This window comes from Porites lutea, chromosome 13, assembly GCF_958299795.1.
Source record: "Porites lutea chromosome 13, jaPorLute2.1, whole genome shotgun sequence".
In the NCBI taxonomy this organism is placed as follows: Eukaryota; Metazoa; Cnidaria; class Anthozoa; order Scleractinia; family Poritidae; genus Porites; species Porites lutea.
In genome coordinates, this window is record NC_133213.1 from 3,821,119 (window position 1) to 3,830,476 (window position 9,358).

The 9,358-nt window shown below is 37.8% G+C and overlaps 1 long non-coding RNA gene across 1 annotated transcript; it reads right to left on the reverse strand.

Moving 5' to 3' along the window:
• Positions 1–1,335: 1,335 nt before the first annotated feature.
• On the reverse strand, positions 1,336–3,421 carry LOC140923185 (uncharacterized). The gene is made up of 3 exons (XR_012164135.1): positions 3,326–3,421; positions 2,956–3,051; positions 1,336–2,044 (listed from the first exon to the last, which is right to left on the reverse strand). It is a non-coding gene; the product is annotated as an uncharacterized lncRNA (long non-coding RNA).
• Between the last annotated feature and the right edge of the window lie 5,937 nt (positions 3,422–9,358).

Below are 9,358 nucleotides of genomic sequence, written 5' to 3' on the forward strand. Positions count from 1 at the left end.
AAGCTTCATTTGACAGAAATATATTGATATAAATGACAAAAGAGCAAAGAGAAAAGCGACTTGAGTTTTCCCAACATTCCGTAGGACAGACTAGCTGTCCTTCTTCAGGAGATTTAAAGAAGAATCGGAAAGTCGTTACAATTCAAATAGAAACCTGGGAGGAGGCGGCGCCACCCCGGGGGGGGGGGGGGGGGGGTACTGCCATATATGGGGTATATGGGTATGTGCCGCTGTGAAGGGTATGGTTTTCAAGCAGTTTACTCTAGGATAGGGTATATAAATCAGAGCGTTTGGGTCTAGAATAGGGTACCATTTTTCAGGAAACTGATCAGTTGGTTGAAGATTTTATCTAGACTGGGGAAACAGCTACTCTAGGATAGGAGGATTTTGGGAGTTTACTCTAGTATAGGATAGCAAAATTCAGCTGAACTAGCTCTGGTATAGGTCAAGGGTTCCAGGGTCCCAGCGGCACATCCCCACCCAGAAATTCCTAAAGTGCCCCCCGAGGGTGCCTCTGAGGCTTTAGTCTGCGTAGCTGGCGGTTTTTTTGGTGTCTTTTTTCTTTTGTGGTTCGTAAAGTAAGAGATACAGCCGTGCAAAAGCTGAACCGACGTCGAACCAGAAAACGATGGGGGAGGGGGCAAGGGGAGAAAGAGGTGAGAAAAAGCTCCTTTCTCCCCACCCTTCCTAAGACAAAAAGGGAGTTTATAAGCAACAATGACGGTGACGGCTACGAGCGAAAACGTCACTTAAAAAGTGAATTCGCGCGGCCTCAAACTTTATCGCGCTTATTCCATCTTGTTTAATTCGTCAAATGTTGGCAAAAGGTTTGGAGTTGAATTCTAAGGGACTGTATCAAAGTTCGGAGAAAGAAAACGGAAAGTTGTTGTCTTATGTTCCCGTTCTCGAAAAAACGTGAAATTAAGCAGTTTCACGTTGTAGTCGTGCGACGGCGGCAGAGAAATGTACAAAAAGCGTGCTGCACGTGCAAAGTTGTTGTTTTGCTTATCTAAACCTATTGCTTTTTTGCCGTTCTCATTGCCGTCGCCGTTGTCGTTGCAGAGAAGAGAGTAGCCTGTTTAATCTTGTTTAAGGCAAAGGAACATGAAAATCTCTTCAGTAGCACGTCCTCGCTGTGGCCAGATAATGGAGTTTTTCCCCGCGTTGCTTTTTCTACTTAAGTTTTTTACGTGTATATATTTTTCTTGTCCATAGCTAAGGGGACAATCTAGGAACTCGTGTTCACTTTGTCGTTTTCTATTTGGGACTTAGTTTCATACAGTGTCGTGATCGGAGGAGATAAAAAAAACATGGCAACTTTCATATTACTTTCATTGTTATTTTAATTTATGTTGCTCTTTAATTTGAGTTTACAGTTCTTAATATAAGCCACATCTTTTAAGAGGCGACTTGGTTTCAGTTAAGCATTGTTATTGCTACCATCAAATCATTTTATTTTTATTGTTCTCATTAAATTTATTATATACCATTGTTAATAGTATGTTGCAAGTCGCTTTATTCGCCACTTCATAAACAGTAAGGAGAATGCAGGGTATAAGTTTACGGTGCAAATGATTTTTAGGATCACTTGGGACTTGCCTAGGACAAACGTTAGCTTCATTGTTCAAATGGTTGATCTAAAGGCCAATTATTCACTACTTATTGCTACTTATTGCTATTATCACTACTTCTCGTTTCTAAAGTGGCGAATAAACTTCCGGAATTGCCAGTCAACTTCCGCTCGATCCATCTTAGTGTTGGATGTCAGCCTTGCATCCATCGTTATTGCAGTGTGCAACAAAGCATGCACTATCCACCACAAGGCCAGCGGGCGGAGGTGAATAACATGCGTCAATCAAATTCTTATATTCCTCCAGGGTAGAGCACCGGCGTTCAAAGCGGGTGGTCGTACCTAGGGCCAAGAACTCATAGGTAATGCAAAGGTGCTGATCCGGACGGCATGTTTCAAGGTCATGGCTGCTGTCCCGCTTGCAGGTAAAACCATTATTTGCGGTGCAGACTTTGCATTGCAGAAGTGACGGCGCTAGCGAAAACACACAAAGTAAAAAGTAAAAAAAACTCCTTGCAATCAGCGAGGCCCTGTTAGGGTAAAATTCCCACAAACGTCATGGCTTTGGAACAGCCAGATAACACAGGTGAAATGATGACAAATTAACGACGAGCGACGAGCGACGAGGGCAATCGCATAATATTATACAGTAGTAAGATATCTACAGGGACATGGCTCCCTCCTCAATACACAAAACGACGGGTTCTGAAATTCAGACTAGGGACATAATTAGTAAATATTCCTCCGCTCCCCCGCCCCCGCCCCTCTAGAGGGCCTCATCAGAAGAGTTCCTCTACTTTTCCGCCAATCAGTTAATTAATGACTTCCATCAAACTGGACACTCAATCCATAACCTCAATCCATAGGAACTGTAGTAAAGTACCTATCAGATCTTCAATTTTCGGTTGGAATTTCCGAAAAGTGATCTCACAAGGAATTTCCTATATTTTCTCTCAAATAGTAAACACCCAAAATCTCCTTTTCGGTGTTAGAGAGAGTGAGATCTGAGTATGAGATTAAGTACATCTACACAGTCTGATATGTGTGCGTGGGAAGGAAAGGAAAAAGAGACCGAAAAAAGAATCAATCAATTTAATTACTCTTCCTCATTGACTTTGGACAGGATGTTTGGAGCCCACGCCTCCCCCGTTTATATTTTCCTCCCTTTTCCAGGAGAACTTCGCGGGTCACAGGTGATTTGTCGGAGATGAAATAAAGTGTTGTCGGCGAGTTTCAGGAGTAAAATGTTCCGAGCGAAATAAATTGTTAAGTAACCGAGACAGTTAGCTACAACTTAAGACCCGCAAAAAGTGACCCGCGAAGATCAGACAATCGTTACTTCGCTAAAAGAAAAAAATGGAGCTGTTTGTTTTAAAATTCGTTACCTGCGTTTGGAAACGTTGCTGAAACACTGAACTTGGCGACAAAGAAGGCCATGAAAATTACAGCTGACGTCTTCATTGTAGAAGAAATTAAATCAGCTAGAGGTTTGAAGAAAAAATAATGTATGTTGGTGGTTCCTGTTGACTGAAAACTGAGATTCGAGAACCACACTATTACGCAAATCCTATAAATTCATGATCCATCAAAGCAGTGCAGAGCGGTTTTTCATCTTATTTCTCCGAAATTAACAACAATCTTTTCATAACTTGTCACTTTTCCTGGAGAAAGCGACTAAGTTTAGCTTTCACGGACCAGGATCAGCACATTTACAACTTCCACGAAAGGTAGTGCAAAAGAAAACTCAAGACTCACCAGAAACGTGATTTACCTCTAACTTGCTTCCTTCTTGAGCTCAGTAGTATTCACTGCCGTCAGTTGCGTGTTTTCCTTTTGATTAATACCTCTAGCATTATTTTTTTTTTCGAATAAGCTTTGGGTATGGCAGGTGGAATATAATTAGAATGACGTTATACATACGTGATCATGACTTCATGGCGCCTACAGGTACATTTTTTGAAAACACTTGAGCCCAAAACTGCTTAAACGTAACTTCAAAGAAATAGAGTTATTTTGACTTTTTAGAAATCTTACACAAGGTTGTCTTAACTAAACAACAAGAAATTTTGGTAACTGCTACCCCTCACTGAATCGTGCGTCCGGTTTAAATCATCAGTGACTGATTAAAAAATCTGTTGACACATAAAAAGGGATTTTTTTGCTCATTAAGTGCTCTTGTTATTACTTAACCAGAACGTGGGCGATGAATTATAGAAGTAATTAATTAATTATGGACGAAAAAACAGATTTGAAACGAGATAAATGTGGGACAAATGTGGTCTAAATATGAAATTTGTCACATTTGTTCACATTTGTGCGAAACACAAATAAGAAATTTTTCTTTAAGGCAAATAGGATAACGATGCATTAGCTATCCAAGACAAATGTGAACAAATGCTGTGTAAATGTAGGACAAATATAACATTTGCTTTATGACAAATACAGATAAATGAGCCAAACCGCAAACAAATGTGTTCAAACTTTGTCAAATAACACATTTGTATGGACAAACAGAGAGCAAATTTTATATTTGTAAAGTGAGTGTTCCAGGCCAGTACGTACCCTTCTTCCTTTTCTTCCCTGGTATCTACCCCTTTTTAGTAAAATCCAACTAGTGGTCTATCATCAATGCTGCGTTCTGATTGGTTGAGCTACTACTAGGCTATATGTTATAGCCTACTAGTTGTAGCGAAAAGCGGGCGATTTTTGGCCGCAAAAAAGGATTAAAGTCTAGCTTTAACTAGCTAAAATTTGTTTATTCTCGATACTTTTGACCAACTAGTTGGATTTTATTAACTCTTTTATTGACTCTAGAGCCCATTCGGGCTCGAGGAATAATTGTTAAATAGCCTCTCACGCAGACGTTCTTAGGGGTTCGTCACGCACGTGTTCCTGCCCCTAAGAACGTCTGCGGGGGAGGCTAACCCCTTTATTGCTTCATGCAATTTGCCCATAACACTACGTGTAGCTTTCAACCTTTCTTTAAAGTGGACTAGCCAGGGGAAAATACTGCAGAATTTCATTCAACTCAACTAGGACACGTTGAAAGACCATTAATTTGTCCTCTTTTCCCCCTAATTTATCACAACCTTAACATGAAACCGGGGAGGGGGGACTCGGCATATGAAAGGGGTGGGGATGCTCGTCGTCTCGCCTAGGGGAGTAAATTTCGGATTTTGGTATCACTTAGGGTATTCTGGGCAAAACGCCATCATATTTAGCCGTAAAGGTCTCGTTTAGGGTTGCACGCGAAAAAATATAAAAATATATATTTGATATTTGATATTTTTTTTTGGTCTTGTTTAGGGGTCAAAACAAGCTTGGGCTACGCCCAGATTGGTCTCCTTTAGGGGTTAATTCAAAATTTCCGAATAGCATCCCCACCCCTTTCATAAGCGGAGTCCCCCCCGGCATGAAACCCCGATATAACAAAGACATTGCTAAAACAGCAGCAATCTTCATTGCACGTGGTTCCTTGAATCTTCCTAATATCAGAGTTCGATTGCAAAGGAAGCAATTGCAATCTTAGGTGACTACAATGTTTTAAAAAAAAATGACTCAAGAATTTTAACTGACCATTCTCATTTATTTCACGACGCATTGTTTTTTCTGATTTAACAGTTAACTGTAAAACAAAACTAAAATATCTACAAATGTATCCCAACTTGCTATAATTTTTTTTTCGAAATCTAATAAATGTCCCTAATTGAATTTTACGCCCCAGACTAAAATAATTTGGACGCAAATGCTTCAGGGTTGTTCCGGAGTGTTAACGTAAATGCAATGATTTGGGCCAGCGGGCTGAGCTTAAACTGGGTAGGTACTTCATATATGATTCCTATAGTGTACCGAGATATTGATTCTTATAGTGTGCTGCGTCTTTCTTATAGTGTACCGAGGTACTTGTCTTACTTGTGTGTCTTAGGTACACGGTACACGGTAAGACGCGGTACACTATAGGAATCATATATGAAGTATCTACCTTGAATTGATCATGAAAAGGCCGTTACGTGTGTTGGTAATTATGACTGACATATGATAAATATGATGTACGACCTGACCTACTTGTCTCAGGGGCTGCTGCTCGTGTAAAATAAATTGATGTTATTTCACCCTTGCTATATAGTGGTGTATGGTCGAAGAAGGATTAGGTGAATTCTTAAATTTATTGCTTCGGATTCCGAAATTTAAACATTGCAATTAATTGGGCCAACGGGCAAGAGCTTGTTTTTGCAGCGCCGTGATAATTTTTTTTTCGGCCACCGTATTCGCAAACTGAAGAGGCATGTTTGGTAAATATAATAAATATGATGTCTCGTGTAAAATAAATTTGTTTCATTTTACGAAGTGGTGTTGGAAATGTGCAGTGGTATCCATTATGAGGAAAATATTCCAGAAAGGTGATTATGTTCAGCAGTCGTGATCAGCGGCTTTTAGGCGCCACGTAACGATCAAAGGATAGAGAATCATCTCTATGCCTTACTTTAATTAAAGAAAATAATTGAGGATAAATCCTTTGGTTTATAAAATAACCTCAGAGGTCATATAATACGTAAAATTAAGCAGTATTCAGTTACACATGAGATGAATGAAAACTATTCATTTCATTAAAATTTGAACATTCCTGTTAATTTGCAGATGTCTGTCCAAATAAACATGGGAGAAAACTCAAGAGTTTTAATCAACTTTCCTTCTTGAAAGTATTTTCGCTTATGATAACTGTTTAAATTAAGGCAGGAAATGTGTAATTTGAAATTGAGATCATTAACTACTCCGACAGATGATCTAAAAATCAAATATCATTTCGAAAAAAAGAGAAAAATATCTAATAAACTCAGTGCAATTACTGGCAAATCGTGTCACGTTTGAGACAAAAAAATATTTTACTTGAAACCTCCAAGATTTCTTTTTAAATTGAAAAGGTTTGTTATCGAACATTACGTTCTCTGAAGTCTGCCAATTCTATTTTTGATTCTGAATCCGATTTAACGAAGCGAAAAAACTGATTTTGATTTTCGTGTTTATGTTTTTAGCAATTTCAAAAAAATCATACTGATATGTCAAACTCTAGGAAATGCGTTTCATCTGAGTCAAAACCTAGCAATTTCACAAACTTTTTACCAAAATTTGATCGTAAGATCCGTGTTGGTATATGCCTTGATAAACGTGACAGTAAACATCAAATTACATAAATCAATTCCAGGAAATTGAGATATAATACATGAAACACGAGTCAGAGTTTTTCATATGAAAACCAAGATCAAACAGCGAGTTATAACTGAAAATGGATGACATCAATTACTTCAACCAGGATGATATAAACCAGAAATTTTTCTTGGAAGAATTTGATGCCTGTTTAACGCAATTAAGACTATAACATATTTCCCTTCGTAATAATTTCTTCTGCTATATTTTCATGAATTATTAATGAGTTCACAAAGAATATCCTAAGTGTATCTTTTGAAGATTATTGAAGTTGTTTGGATTACTGGATAAGAATACCAAAAAATTAACAGCAAATAATAAAAAATATGGTTTTTAACTTTTCTGGGTCTTTTTGAGAGAAAAAAATTGCTTGTGTCGAAAGATTTTCTTTGATATATGCAGAAAAAAGTATCGTGAGTAAAGAACAATAACGATGACACTTCGCTGTGAAGAATGAAAGAAAAAACACGCGCCCTCGAAAAAGGTCAAAACAACCCGAAATTGCCGCTCGTGTAACAAAACACGACATCGCAAAATTATATTTTGGAAGTTTTTTTCTGTATCCATCAGTAATATCTAAACGGGACCGATTAAACAAACCATAAAATCTCTTTTTTTGATACTAGAATGGGGACTTTTTCCATCAACGAAGGTGTCGTGATTCGGGGTCGTACCGCCCTTTCGTGAGATATTGTTGCTAAGGCTTACATGGTATTTCGTGATGTTTTACAGCTATTTCGTGCTTTTCTGGACTGTTGTTAGCTATAAAAGGGCATTCAAAAGTCAGGACAGATATTGTGCAATGCCAGCTTAAGACGAGGTATAGAACATACAACGAGAAGGAGGAAGCAAACAAGACACATCAAAAAGTCCATTTTACTCCTGAACACCTTCTAGCTCGGTAGGTTCGAGGTTGCCCAAGATTTTCTTATGTTTGTAAACGGGATTTATTATTACCGACTTGTAACAAAAATCAGATTTGTTAGTTGAGGCGTCAGAGCTATTAAGTATCCCAAATCTAGCTTCAAATTCAGTTTTCGCAGTAACCTTCATAAGATTGAAAGTAAAACTGAAGTGGAAGATATTATACAAACCATTCCCATCGCATATAGGTTTGGTTTTCTTTGAATTTGTCTTTCTCAAATAACGTTCAAAAAATACTTCTATTAGTTACCTTTTACGACATTAATATAGGTATGACTTGAGGTTCTCTATGTGTACCTAATTATTTTCATGTTTGCATTATTTCAAGCAGCAAAAATTCGGAGTATGGATGGTCAAATTAACAACAGTCGTCACCAAGAGCAAGACTGCAATTTAGCAGATTCACTTGGTGAACAAAACGAGGCAATCGAAGCAGTCGCCAAAAAGCTTGCAGCCATCGGCGACGACTTGAGCAGCTCGTACGAAGTACCTCACGGCGGAAGAGTTAGGATCGCCAAAACGATAGCGATGGAGATTTTGATTTCCTTTCTGAAGATGGCGAGTTAAACGAAGGACAAGAAAGAAAATCAGCGTCGAAGAGGAATGAATTAGTCCAAGAACTGCCTCAGTCAAGATAGAGGTCTATATGCTTCGGGAATAAGCGATTGTGATGTGCTATTCATTTTGCCCTTAAATATGAAAGAAATGAGGAAGAATTTCTTGAATCATTCACTGGGAAGAAGAAAGAAATCAAGATCAATATTTCGACTCAGCAAATCAAAAAAGTGATATTTTTTTGCATGATGTATGTTCTGAAAAATGACAATGTAGCAAGAGAACCAAAGCTAAACGCAGAGAGTATAATCGAAAGAAGAGTTATTGGCATGTAATGCAGGAAATAATAATTATAATCCTTGAACGACTTGAACAAAGTTGGTCATTTAAGAATCAATATATGTTTAAGGAAAAATAGAAAAAAAATTAAACTTAAAGATCAAATATATATTTTTTACACAACAAGTGAAAGTATCTGTTGAGGTTATTTACCGATTGTTTAATAAAAATCGACTGAGAATTACACTGATTTTGAAGATTCTGTGTTAATGCTCAACATCAAAATCCAGTCAGTTTTACAATATGTTTCGGAAATATTATTGTTAATAAACATGTACTGCGCACTAACCTCCACTCGAACATCTCTCTTACTTGACTACTTCAAAGGTAACCGTGGTGAATTTTCACTGAAGCACTCACATTATTTCAAAGATGAATAATTATTACAATTTTATGGTGAATCCAATCGGAAAAAATAATACGAAGAGAAAAAGCGGTCTAAAGTTTAATAATTTGCATAGAGATTTTGTCAAACCTAAAATTTATTCCCCCTTAAGTGTTAAAATTATTTCTATTGCGAATGGGTGATAAAAAAACGTCAGCCAATCGGAGAGAGTTTCCTGTAAAGGGGTAATTGTCTCTTTAAGCGTGTCTTTATTTCGGTGTGTTTAACAGCCTAAAGAAAAGATTCCGAGTTAATCCCATTGGCTGTAGAAATGTGTGAGGTGCTGATGACGACATCTCAGCCAATACCCTATTTGCTGTAATGTTTCAAAAGACAGCACTATTATAATTTGAATGGACCTTAAAGCCTATGCGTTTTCC